The 10606-nt window shown below is 32.1% G+C and overlaps 1 non-coding gene across 1 annotated transcript; it reads left to right on the top strand.

Moving 5' to 3' along the window:
* Positions 1–2555: 2555 nt before the first annotated feature.
* Positions 2556–2627, top strand: TRNAA-UGC (transfer RNA alanine (anticodon UGC)). Its single transcript has one exon. It is a non-coding gene; the product is annotated as a tRNA-Ala (tRNA).
* Positions 2628–10606: the final 7979 nt, after the last annotated feature.

The following is a 10606-nucleotide window of genomic DNA, read 5'->3' as shown; positions in this document are numbered from 1 at the left end:
TAATTAGAAAGATCATTTTTAAACATTTTGAGTGCTATCTCTTTATTACTGCTAAAGAGATACTTCCTATAGTTCCAACAGTGAAAGTTCCTAGAATCAAATTTTAGAAGTAACTCGATAAGAGAATCCTCAATGTGTAACAGTTCTTTCATTTTTGATAAAAACTCCCCGTTATTTTCTGATGGTCTCCTTAGCAAGGTGCGGAATATAAACTTTCTATGATACCATGCCTGGTATGACTTGGGATTATTTTCTAACGATCTTTTATTTGCTTCTAATTGAACCTCAATGCTTATATTACTGCTCTTTAGGTAATTGTATGCTTTATACTCATCTGGTACAAGGATGCTAAGGTTTAACATCAAATCATCTAGACATCCATTTTTATTCTCTAAATCTTGATACAACCTCTTTAATTTATCTAATAAGTACTCATCTTCAGTAAATGTCCCCTTTTCCTTTCCGTGGATTATCATCCCAGGGTCTATCTTTAAATACAAAATCAACGATAAAAATTTAATTAAAAGCTAATTAGTCAAATGGAGAATAGCATCAATAACATCATAGTTTGATTTTACCAGTGCTTTTATTGCAACACTCCTAGAGACATTCTTTTGCGAGACAATGAGGTTTATATCATCTTCACTGAGTTTCTCAGGGTCATACTCAATGGATTCACTTTCCTCTTTCCCTTCCACAGATTCTTTGATATCTTCAGGTATATCCTCTTTTAGATCCAAATTATCGACTAACTCCTTTTCTTCTTTATTTGATAGACTCTTCCTTATCTCTTCTATGTCAAAACCATATCGAATCTCTCCAAATACAACTAAGGCATCAGAGCCAGAAACAGAGTATATCATAGGGTCATTTACTGTAAATCTCTGTGTACCTCTAAACAAACTCAGATCTTTTACTCCATGCACCTCTTCTAGTTTTAACTTTTCTGAGAGTGTTTTAAATACTTTCAATTCTTTTGAAAGCAATTCCCTTGACATCCTTGAGGGCTGGATTGAGAATTCTTGAAAATTAGGAATGGGATGTGTTATATATCCCTCTTCTACGAAAATCAGATTGAGATATTAAAGATATCAAGTACTATTTTCATATATTTCACTTTCCAAGAGAGTTATTAATATTTCATTTTTTGCATAAAGAGTTGAAGAAACTTTAATATTCATCAACATAGAGGGTATGCAGAAATATCCCAAAAGATATGATTATAGGTATATGACATCACTTTAACTGATTATAAACTGGAAAACCATGATTTATTAAATGATTACCTCAATTTCAATTATCCATCCTGATACCTTCTCACGATAGTTCTATAACCAATCCAGAACACAAAAATGGAAATTAGAAAGTACAACAAACTATCTCTAAAGTACACATTCCAAATACAGCACAAAAAGAGTGTATTAAGAGATACAAGTTCAATATGTCTTTTATATTCAACAATGTATAATCTATACACCTTCAAGTCAATATCATTATACCTACAAATAAAGATGTGCTTTAGCCAGTCAACAAAGACTTTAAAAAAAAGAGTGACAAAAATAGGGAGCAACAATTCAGATGAACACCAAACACTCTCTTCCGATTCGCTCAAGTTTGTTAGCAATATTATCGTTAAAAATACAAAGATGTTGAATCTCTTAGATACATCCTGATCTATACTTTGATATAAACTGCCTTTATTATACTTCTTAAATGCACTTCCTTTCAGTTCCACAAATTGGTTGCTAATAAGTAGAGTGTATAGAACATTCATAGTTGAGTTTGTGGAGACATGAAGAGTGACGTACTGTGTATATAGAATTACTGTTTGGAGTGTAGAAAATACGAAGAATAGAGCAAATAGCACTAAATTCTTCACAAATTTGTTGTCTTTGACATCTATGTCAATGTTTATAGATACATTGTTGTCCAATACCACCTCATTATTTTTGCTTTTCCTTTCACATCTCTCTTCAACAATATCCCCATCATTCTCTTGTGATATTCCTTCTACAATATCAAAAATTATGGTATTAACAAGCCTTTCCGCTAGTTCTAAAACATTAAACAAGGCATACAGCTTTATGAGGCTTTGCTGTCTGATCAAGTGGTAGAATATGGCCGGGTCTATGTTCTTAAGAACTAAGAATGAAATAACGATCGTGAGAGACTTGATGGTATCTAAGATATTTATTTGGTACTTGTCTATTCTATGCTTTAATGTGATGATAGAGTGGAGTGTATCTAGTGTCTTGTAGTACTCATTTAAAAATGAGTATAAAGTATTTTTGAATTCAACGTACATTGCAGATTCACAATACTCCGGTACTTTCGTATACTTTTTTAGATTCTCCATTTTGTAGCAAAAGGGCTTGGGTTGGTACTAAAGTGAGATGGTTTTTTCAAATGATTGCTGTTGGCATGAGATAGTTTATAAGGGTTTAGAGTATACTAAAAACACTAAGATTAGCTCTGAATTAAGATTTATTGTGTTGTGAGTGAAAATAAGTGCATTTTTCTTCTAATATTTGTACACTGTTTTAACGGCCCGCGTAGGGGGGCTGGCTCAGTGGCAGAGCGTCTGCTTTGCACGCAGAAGATCCGGGGTTCGATTCCCTGGCTCTCCATTTTTTATATCCTTTTTTTGGTTGCAAAACTAAAAATTAAACTTTTTAGGAGTATTAAAAACTCTTTAATTCCACGATCCCTCCACCTTGCCAAATCAAAGGATGGATTCGAAAGAAAATCGTAGAAATATCAAACCACCAATAAGAAACAAAGTTAAGACAGGTAGTTTTATATCACAAAGGAAGTTAGATGAATTAAAGCAGTCTATAGTGGAAAATGACATTATAATTGTTTATGGTCCTTGTGGGTCTGGAAAGACCCATTCAATAAACGCAATAACCACTGAATTGGGGTATAATTTAGAATACATAGAAAATATTTTAAGATGTAATTTACCGCTTATTTTCCCTAATACGCTTTTATTAACAGATTTAGACAATTTAGAGGTATTCTATAAATTTGTAAATGAATTTGATTCTAAAGAAAAACACCATGAAAGTGCCAATCCAAAAATCAGTAGACTACCTTATAAGCTCATAATTGAGACACGTACCATCCACTACGGTGAAAAGGTGTTAGAATGTAAGACCATAACATTTAATAAAATAACGGAAAACAAGATAAAAAAGATAGTACCAGAACATGAAAAGATAAATGGTAATTTACACAAATTGTTCATCTATGAATATTTAAACGGTGAGAATGAAAATGTGATGTTTTACCATTTCCTAGGTAAGATATTTTACTATTCTAAAGATAAGGAAAAGATAAAGAATGGAAGTAAAACCATTTCTTATAAACAAGAAATCAACAATTTATCGAATAAATTTGAAAATCACAAAATCTTAGAGTATCTTTATGAGAATTATCCATATTTTGTGGATGTGGAAGATTCCCTACCCTTTATTAACTCTCTATCAGAGATAGATAACAAATTGTGTTATTCTCTTTATTTAAAGTATCCTTTAAACCTTTTATTATCCATAGACAAGATAAAACCTAAAGTTTTTTTTAATTTTCAGGTACCGAGAAAGGTCAAAGAGTGGAACTCTCAAAAAACAAATTTTTCAGAAGGAAGAAATGGTATAACCCCCTATGAAGGAAGAGAGGATTGATATGTTAATAGATAGACTGGAGGAGATATCCCATGAATTAGATCAAGTAATAGCAATAGGAAGTGAAGTGTCCCTCTACAAGAAGAATTTAGATAGAATGAATGATCTTTAATTCTCTTCTTTAAATAAAAAATTTGTTACACCCATTCCGTTTGTTAAGAGCGGGACATCACCTCTTTGGACCCCCGTCTGACCGTAAGAAAATAAATTTCTTACCCAACTTAAATTAAAAATGTTGGGAATATCTAAAAATATTTTAATTTGGATTATATTATCTTCAAGGTTCAGATTTGCAGCTCTCATCGTGTCACTGTCACTGTTACTTGTTATCTTTACACTCCTAATTTATAGAGCACGATGTATGTAGGAAATGGAATGGAAAATTGAAATTGGAAATAAAGCATTTAAATAAAATGGTACTTAACATTCATCTTGAAGTGTATAGCAATTCTTAATCGTATAATAACTTAAAACTGTTTTAGATAAAACGAGTGGTGTAGCACCTCTGAATCTGAGGAGTGAAACAAGTTTCACTAAAAAGTATAAAAGAAAAAGAAGATAAGAATGTTATAAATAAAAGTAATGAAGAATCTCCTAATTATATTTCTTAGTTTGATCACCTCTAAACGTGTTAGTATGCTTAAAGAGGATAAGCACAAACAGTCTTTGCTAAACAAGGATGGTAATAAGCTTCTTGGTGGGTTAAATGGGTCATTGAATAGTGAATCAGAGGATGGCAACTTAATTGAAGGTACGAATGATAATAAACCATCTCATTATAGTTTATTTGGAAAGATGGAACAACCGGATAATCTAATTGAAACAGAAAAAACGGGGCTTCCAACGGGTTTTCTAAACGACAACTCAGCTTTAACCGAAGGTCGTAGTAGAAAGGAGAAAGGTAGTAAGAAGTTTAAGAAACATAAGAAGAGAATGGGTAGTAGTTCCAATAAAGATAAGGTAAAACGCGATAAGAATAAAAAAGAAAGCCATGATGACGGGGGTAAAAATGATATATTGGGAACACCGCTCGATCTCTCCCTTGTTGTACCCAACAAGGATGAAGGGAAAAAGAAGAATCCTAAAAATGACCAACCTCCACCACTTCTTGGAAACAATGATCTCATGATGATGACTCAGCTTAGCTATGGATCGCCCGTTGCTGGTTCTCTCCTTGCGAATACCGGGAAGAAGGAGGATGAGCAGAAAAGACAAGATGGTGGTAAAATGGAGAGTCTAAGCGAACTCAAAAACAAGTTGACCAATCTTTCAAACCTTGTCAATGATGATATCAAGTACATGGGAGGTAAGATTGATGAGCTTATCCAAAGAGAAAAAGAAAGGGAAAAGGGCAAGGGAAATGATAAAAATGCCAAGGAAAGACTCAATTTCAATATAATTGAGGTTGGACCCGACCAAAAATAAATTTCATTAAAGTCTAATATTTTTAATCCTTTCTTTTAATTTTCCTTTTTAATTATTTTTATCTTTCTACCAACACCAGTGAATCCCCTGGGCCTTGAAAGAGATTGGGTAAGAGATTTGAGTAAATTAGGAAATAAGCTTGGAATACTAAACATTTTCTTACGCAAATAAATGTATAAAACACCGTAAATAAAACCATAGTAACACTTGCTCCTACCTTTTGACACCATCATTTCAAAGAAGACGTAATAATAAGGAAAATACAGGGAGTTAATTTGAAATCCAAATAGACTTAGAAAGGTATTTGGTGGTGAAAGAGAAGAGAGATATTTAACGAGTGCTGTGTTTATACTCTCATTGAACGTACTTAGTCCCTCAATCATGTTAGAAAAAAAGAGTGGGAAAGAAAAGGTAAAAACATAGAATAGTAATTCTACATCGGTTGGTGTAGAGTCAATTCTTAATGTTTGAGTTTCTATGAAAGAAAGAAGTTGATATCTTGTTGTTATTGTAAATATAAAGTTTATATCTAGGATTGTTATGAATATCCCCGTAAATACTCTCCAAAATTGAAAGGTTTTGAGAAATACCGTATCATAATACAAATATTTTATAATGCCAGGAAAGATTGTGGAGACTGAAGGTACCAAAATGGATATAAAAAGAATAATTCTTGTAGCTCTTGGTATTTTCAATATTTGATCCATTTCTTACCCCTTCTTGAAAACTTTTTCTCAAAGGGTCAAAATACCACTCTTAAATTCCTCTATAACACACCTGGAACTATCTCAAGGAATCAAACTTTTGACTTCCGAAGTGAGGGATCTTTAAAATGTTAATTAGTCTATATTTAAGAGATAGAGTGTTGTATTTGTAGGGATAACACATCCTGATGTTAAAAAGACATTTAAAATAGAAATAAAAGTTAACTTTATTTTCAATTTCCTTTTATAGAATTAAAATTTTTATAAAATTGAAAAATTATCCCAAAATTCCATGAGTAGGGTTGATGAGTTAAAAGGTATAATTGATATTGAATACGAATTACCATCGTACTATGTAGACCAAAGGGAATTAGCTAAAGAATTAGGTATAGAAGAGGGGAAATTAACTATAGGGTTGGGATTAAGAGAAATGAGTGTCGTAGGTGACAGAGAAGATTGTATATCCTTAGCAATGAATGCAGTAACAAGATTAATGAAGAAATGCAAGCTAGAAAGTAAGGATATAGGAAGACTTGAGGTGGGAACTGAGAGCAATTCTGATAGTTCTAAATCCATCAAAACTTATTTAATGGATTTATTTAAAGACAATCCTTCAATTTGTGGGTGTGACACAACAACAGCTTGCTATGGAGGTACAAATGCTTTTCTAAATGCTATTTGTTGGTTAGAATCTTCCTTATGGGATGGAAGATATGCAATTGTCGTTTGTACGGACATATCTTGCTATAAGGAACCTTCTGCAATACCAACCAGTGGTGGGGGTGCCATTGCCATGCTTCTAGGACCTAACCCTGTATTTTCCCTAGTCAAAGGGTGCATTAGTCATTATTTTGGGAATTACATGGATTTTATAAAACCTAAAGATACCTTTCCATTTCCGGTTATTTCAGGAAAGGAGTCAGTCATGATATATCAAAATGCATTTGATTATTGCTTCAAATCTCTAAAATTGGATCTTTTTAACTATAATTTTATCTGCTTTCATACGCCTTATCCTAAGCTGCCAGAAAAGATAGTTAAGAGTAAAAACATCGATACCAAGAAGGTAGAAGACTCTCTTCTCATCGCTAGAAGAAATGGTAATTCGTATACCTCCTCTTTGTACTTCTGTTTAATTTCTCTTTTAAATTTCGGGAATACTAAGGATCTTGGAACGAAGATTCTAATGTTCTCCTTTGGTGCTGGATGTGCTAGCACAATGTTTTGTTTGGAACGTCTTAGGGAAGGATGTGAGATAGTTGACTTGGAAGAAAGGATTCTTCTACGTACCAAGTTATCCCCAAAGGAATATTTAAAAAGGCTTGAAAACCAAAGCGATTTAAGGAACTACCAACCAAGCGATTTACCACCAAAGAATGGTTTTTACCTAAAGAAGATCAGTGAGTACCACCGGATCTATCACTGTGATGAGGATTTTAGTTAAAACTATCTTTAATTTTAAAATTCATCTGTGTCTTGAAATGTTTCATTTCCTTTATTATCAGAGCCTAGCTCACCAGTGGAGGATTGGTACACAAGTTTTCTAACTTTACGCACCTTAAGTCTCTCCATTTCATGATATACTTTGTATTCGTGATATTCTTTGATGGGTAAGGTGTACTCAGCTATCCTGAACCTCTCCTCATCGTCATTACCCAAATTCTCTCTTTTTGCGATCCTAACTGCTGCATCATAAGGAAACTTTTCAGCATAGACTTTAACCACCCCAAAAAGATCCTTCATTATCATATCATTCTCATCGATTCTAACATAGTTCTTCTTGGGCAGATGATGGTAAGAAGTTCTTTTAGATAGCAATCTAAATTTATCTTTCAGATCATTTGCGATTCTTGACGAATGAAAAACATCTCTTCCTTTTTTTAATATCTCAGACCAACTACCCTTGCCAATATCTTCAACTAACCTTCTCAGCTCATCAACCTCTTTAACACTCCAATCAACAGGTTCTCTTCTACAATTTTGATCGTATTTAACACACCAAGACCAAGAATTCCTCCTTTTCACCTCATTTTTGAAGTCTTGAGATGACTTATACCCATTTCCAGTACTGGCTCTCTTTGCCATACTAATATTTGACCTCCCCTTTTTAAGTAGATCTGTTAAGTGCAGCCTCACTATGTTGTTATTTTCTTTGATAGGTCTATCAAATTCATCATCAAGGGAGGAGTTTGAATAGTTTTCATTCCTTTCTTTATTTAATTCCTTTATCTCTTGAGTTGTTATTAGTTCATCATCCTTCATATTCTTCCTTTCTATTTTAATACCTTCATTTTTAACTATTTCTTGGTGTGTATTAACATTATCTTCGCCTTCACTTAGGGTTATCCCTCCCATTTCAAGTTTCATTTCTCTCGGGTCAGTCATTTCCTAGGGTCAGTTTTTAAAAACAAAAAAAGACTATCTAAAACACAAACTAAAGGATTCTGATCAACAGATAAGGAAGAATGAACTATAAAAGGATTAACTTTAAATTAAAGTACCATACAATACCTTCCATTTCTCTTTATAATTTTAATAGTCCTTTCAATATCAAATATAAAGATATAGAGAATGTGTTTATAAAGAAGAAGTATTCTTTAATATCAAATATGACATTTAATAGATCTAAAGGTACTATCATAACCAAAAAAGAGGGTGATATTGATAGTAATACCAATAAACATGTAAATTGTGGTATTTTAATGGGAATGACATTCATTAAATCGAGATTAGATACAGGAACACCCTGTAAAAGATATTTGAGGTTTTATAAAGATATAGAAAGGTTCTTTACAGTGAGAAAGACAAATATTTTTAGTAAGAAGATTTGTAAAAAGGTATTTTTAACTTATAGAAGGGTTAAAGAATGTGATGTTTGTAATTTTAAAGAGTTTGATTTAAGGTTTGATCTGATGGAAAAGGTTAATGCACCAAGTAATGATATTAAAGTAAGTAGTGTAAAGGGTAGTGATGTACTAATAGGAGAATATGTAGTAAAAGTGAATATTTATAACATTAAAGGTATAGAGAGAGAGATAATAGAAATAAGAGACAGATTTAGAATTATAGAATTCTATAATGAAAATGAGGTAATTCTTATAGTTAATGATAGGGTTGTAATTGTAAATAAAGAGGTGAGTATCAAGGGATACGATAAAGTTACAGTTTATAACGAAATTAATGGATTGGATTGTACTTCTATAGGGAGTGTTATAAGGGAATACCCTTTAAATGAAAATTGAGGGGGTGCCTCTCTTGGAGTGAGGGGAATGAGGTTGATAAATTTTTTAAAGAATCTGAAAGGAGAGTGTGTGAAGATAGAAACTAAGGAGAATACAAGAGTAGAGGGGGTGATAGAGGATGTAGAAAATACAATGAATGTAGCATTAAAAGATGGTAAAATATTTCAAAAAAATGAAATATTAGAATTTACCAATTATATAGTAAAGGGAAGTAACATCAGATATGTTATATTCAGTGACGGGATATCACTAGATGAATATCTAAGAGAGAAGAGTGTAAAGAAGGCCAAAAAGGTAAAGAAAGTTAGGGAGAGGGTAAGTAAGAAGAAGAGTTATGGTGAGATGGACAATAAGAGAGTTAAGAAGAATATTTAAAAAATAAAAATTTTACTTCCCTTGGAATGGGAGGAGAGAGGAAAGAGGAAAAAGGAGTAAATGTTAATGAAAGAGACGACAAGGTGAATGTTACAATATTACCATCTAGTAACATGGAAGATGATTTAAGTAAGCTAGAAAGGCTAGAAGAGGAAAATAAGCAAAAAAGAACGTTCAAAGATGAAAATTCCATTATTTTAAGGAACATTGATGATAAGATAAATAAAGATGATATTTATAATTTCTTTAAATCTTGTGGCTATATCAATAATATAACCATACCTAGGGATTTTAAGAGTGGAAAGGGTAAGAGTTATGCATTTGTAGAGTTTGGTAAGAGAGAATCAATACAACTGGCTATATCTCTTAATAACTCAGTTCTGAAAGGTAGGAGAGTTAGCATCTCTAGAAAGAGAGTCTTTAACAGAAAATGTGTAAGATAAAAGACTTAAATTAACGGTTTATTTAAAGGTATATTTTTATTGTGCCTTTACTATACCTTAAAAATTGAATTGAATAGAATTATAAGAGAGGATCCAAAGGTATTGAATGATAGAAATGGAACAGTAAAATCTGGGATATAAAAGTTGTCGATAACCCTATTAGAATATAAAATATCACCATTTATGGTGATAATAAAACTTAAGGGGAAGATAATACCACTTTCTATGTACCATTTATATTTATAAATTTTAAAAATATTCTTGGTGTAATTCAATTCTATATTAAACTTACATTTAACATAAATCACTACTTCCATTATATTAACATTTACACTCTTCTCTTCTATTTTACATTTCCTAATTCTTAATATCTTAAAGATATTCCTATCTTCTAATGGTGTTACCTTAATATCTTTAAGATATGGAAAGATCTCCTCAGGTAATCTTAGAATTAAGAATTGCTCCTTATTATAGGAAGATGTAACCCTTAGAGTACCTTTATTTAGAAAGGATTGAGATACTTCTAATGCTAAGGAACACACTCTCGCCAAAAATAACAAAAACATTTTTGGGGCTAGGAGTAATGAAGAAGATTATGCTTGTCGATATATGGATATCCTTAATAAAGAACACAATTCATGCTTTAATTATTATAAATTTAGTACAAAACTACTACTTCACTGTTCATCACACTTGAATCAAATTGTAGTTCTATATTCATAATCGCTTACGGT

The sequence above is a fragment of the Nylanderia fulva genome, unplaced genomic scaffold, assembly GCF_048542155.1.
Source record: "Nylanderia fulva isolate GAGA-0341 unplaced genomic scaffold, ASM4854215v1 Scaffold108, whole genome shotgun sequence".
Lineage (NCBI taxonomy): Eukaryota > Metazoa > Arthropoda > Insecta > Hymenoptera > Formicidae > Nylanderia > Nylanderia fulva.
The sequence above is the reverse complement of the archived record's forward strand: the minus strand, read 5'-3'. Positions and strand labels throughout refer to the sequence as shown.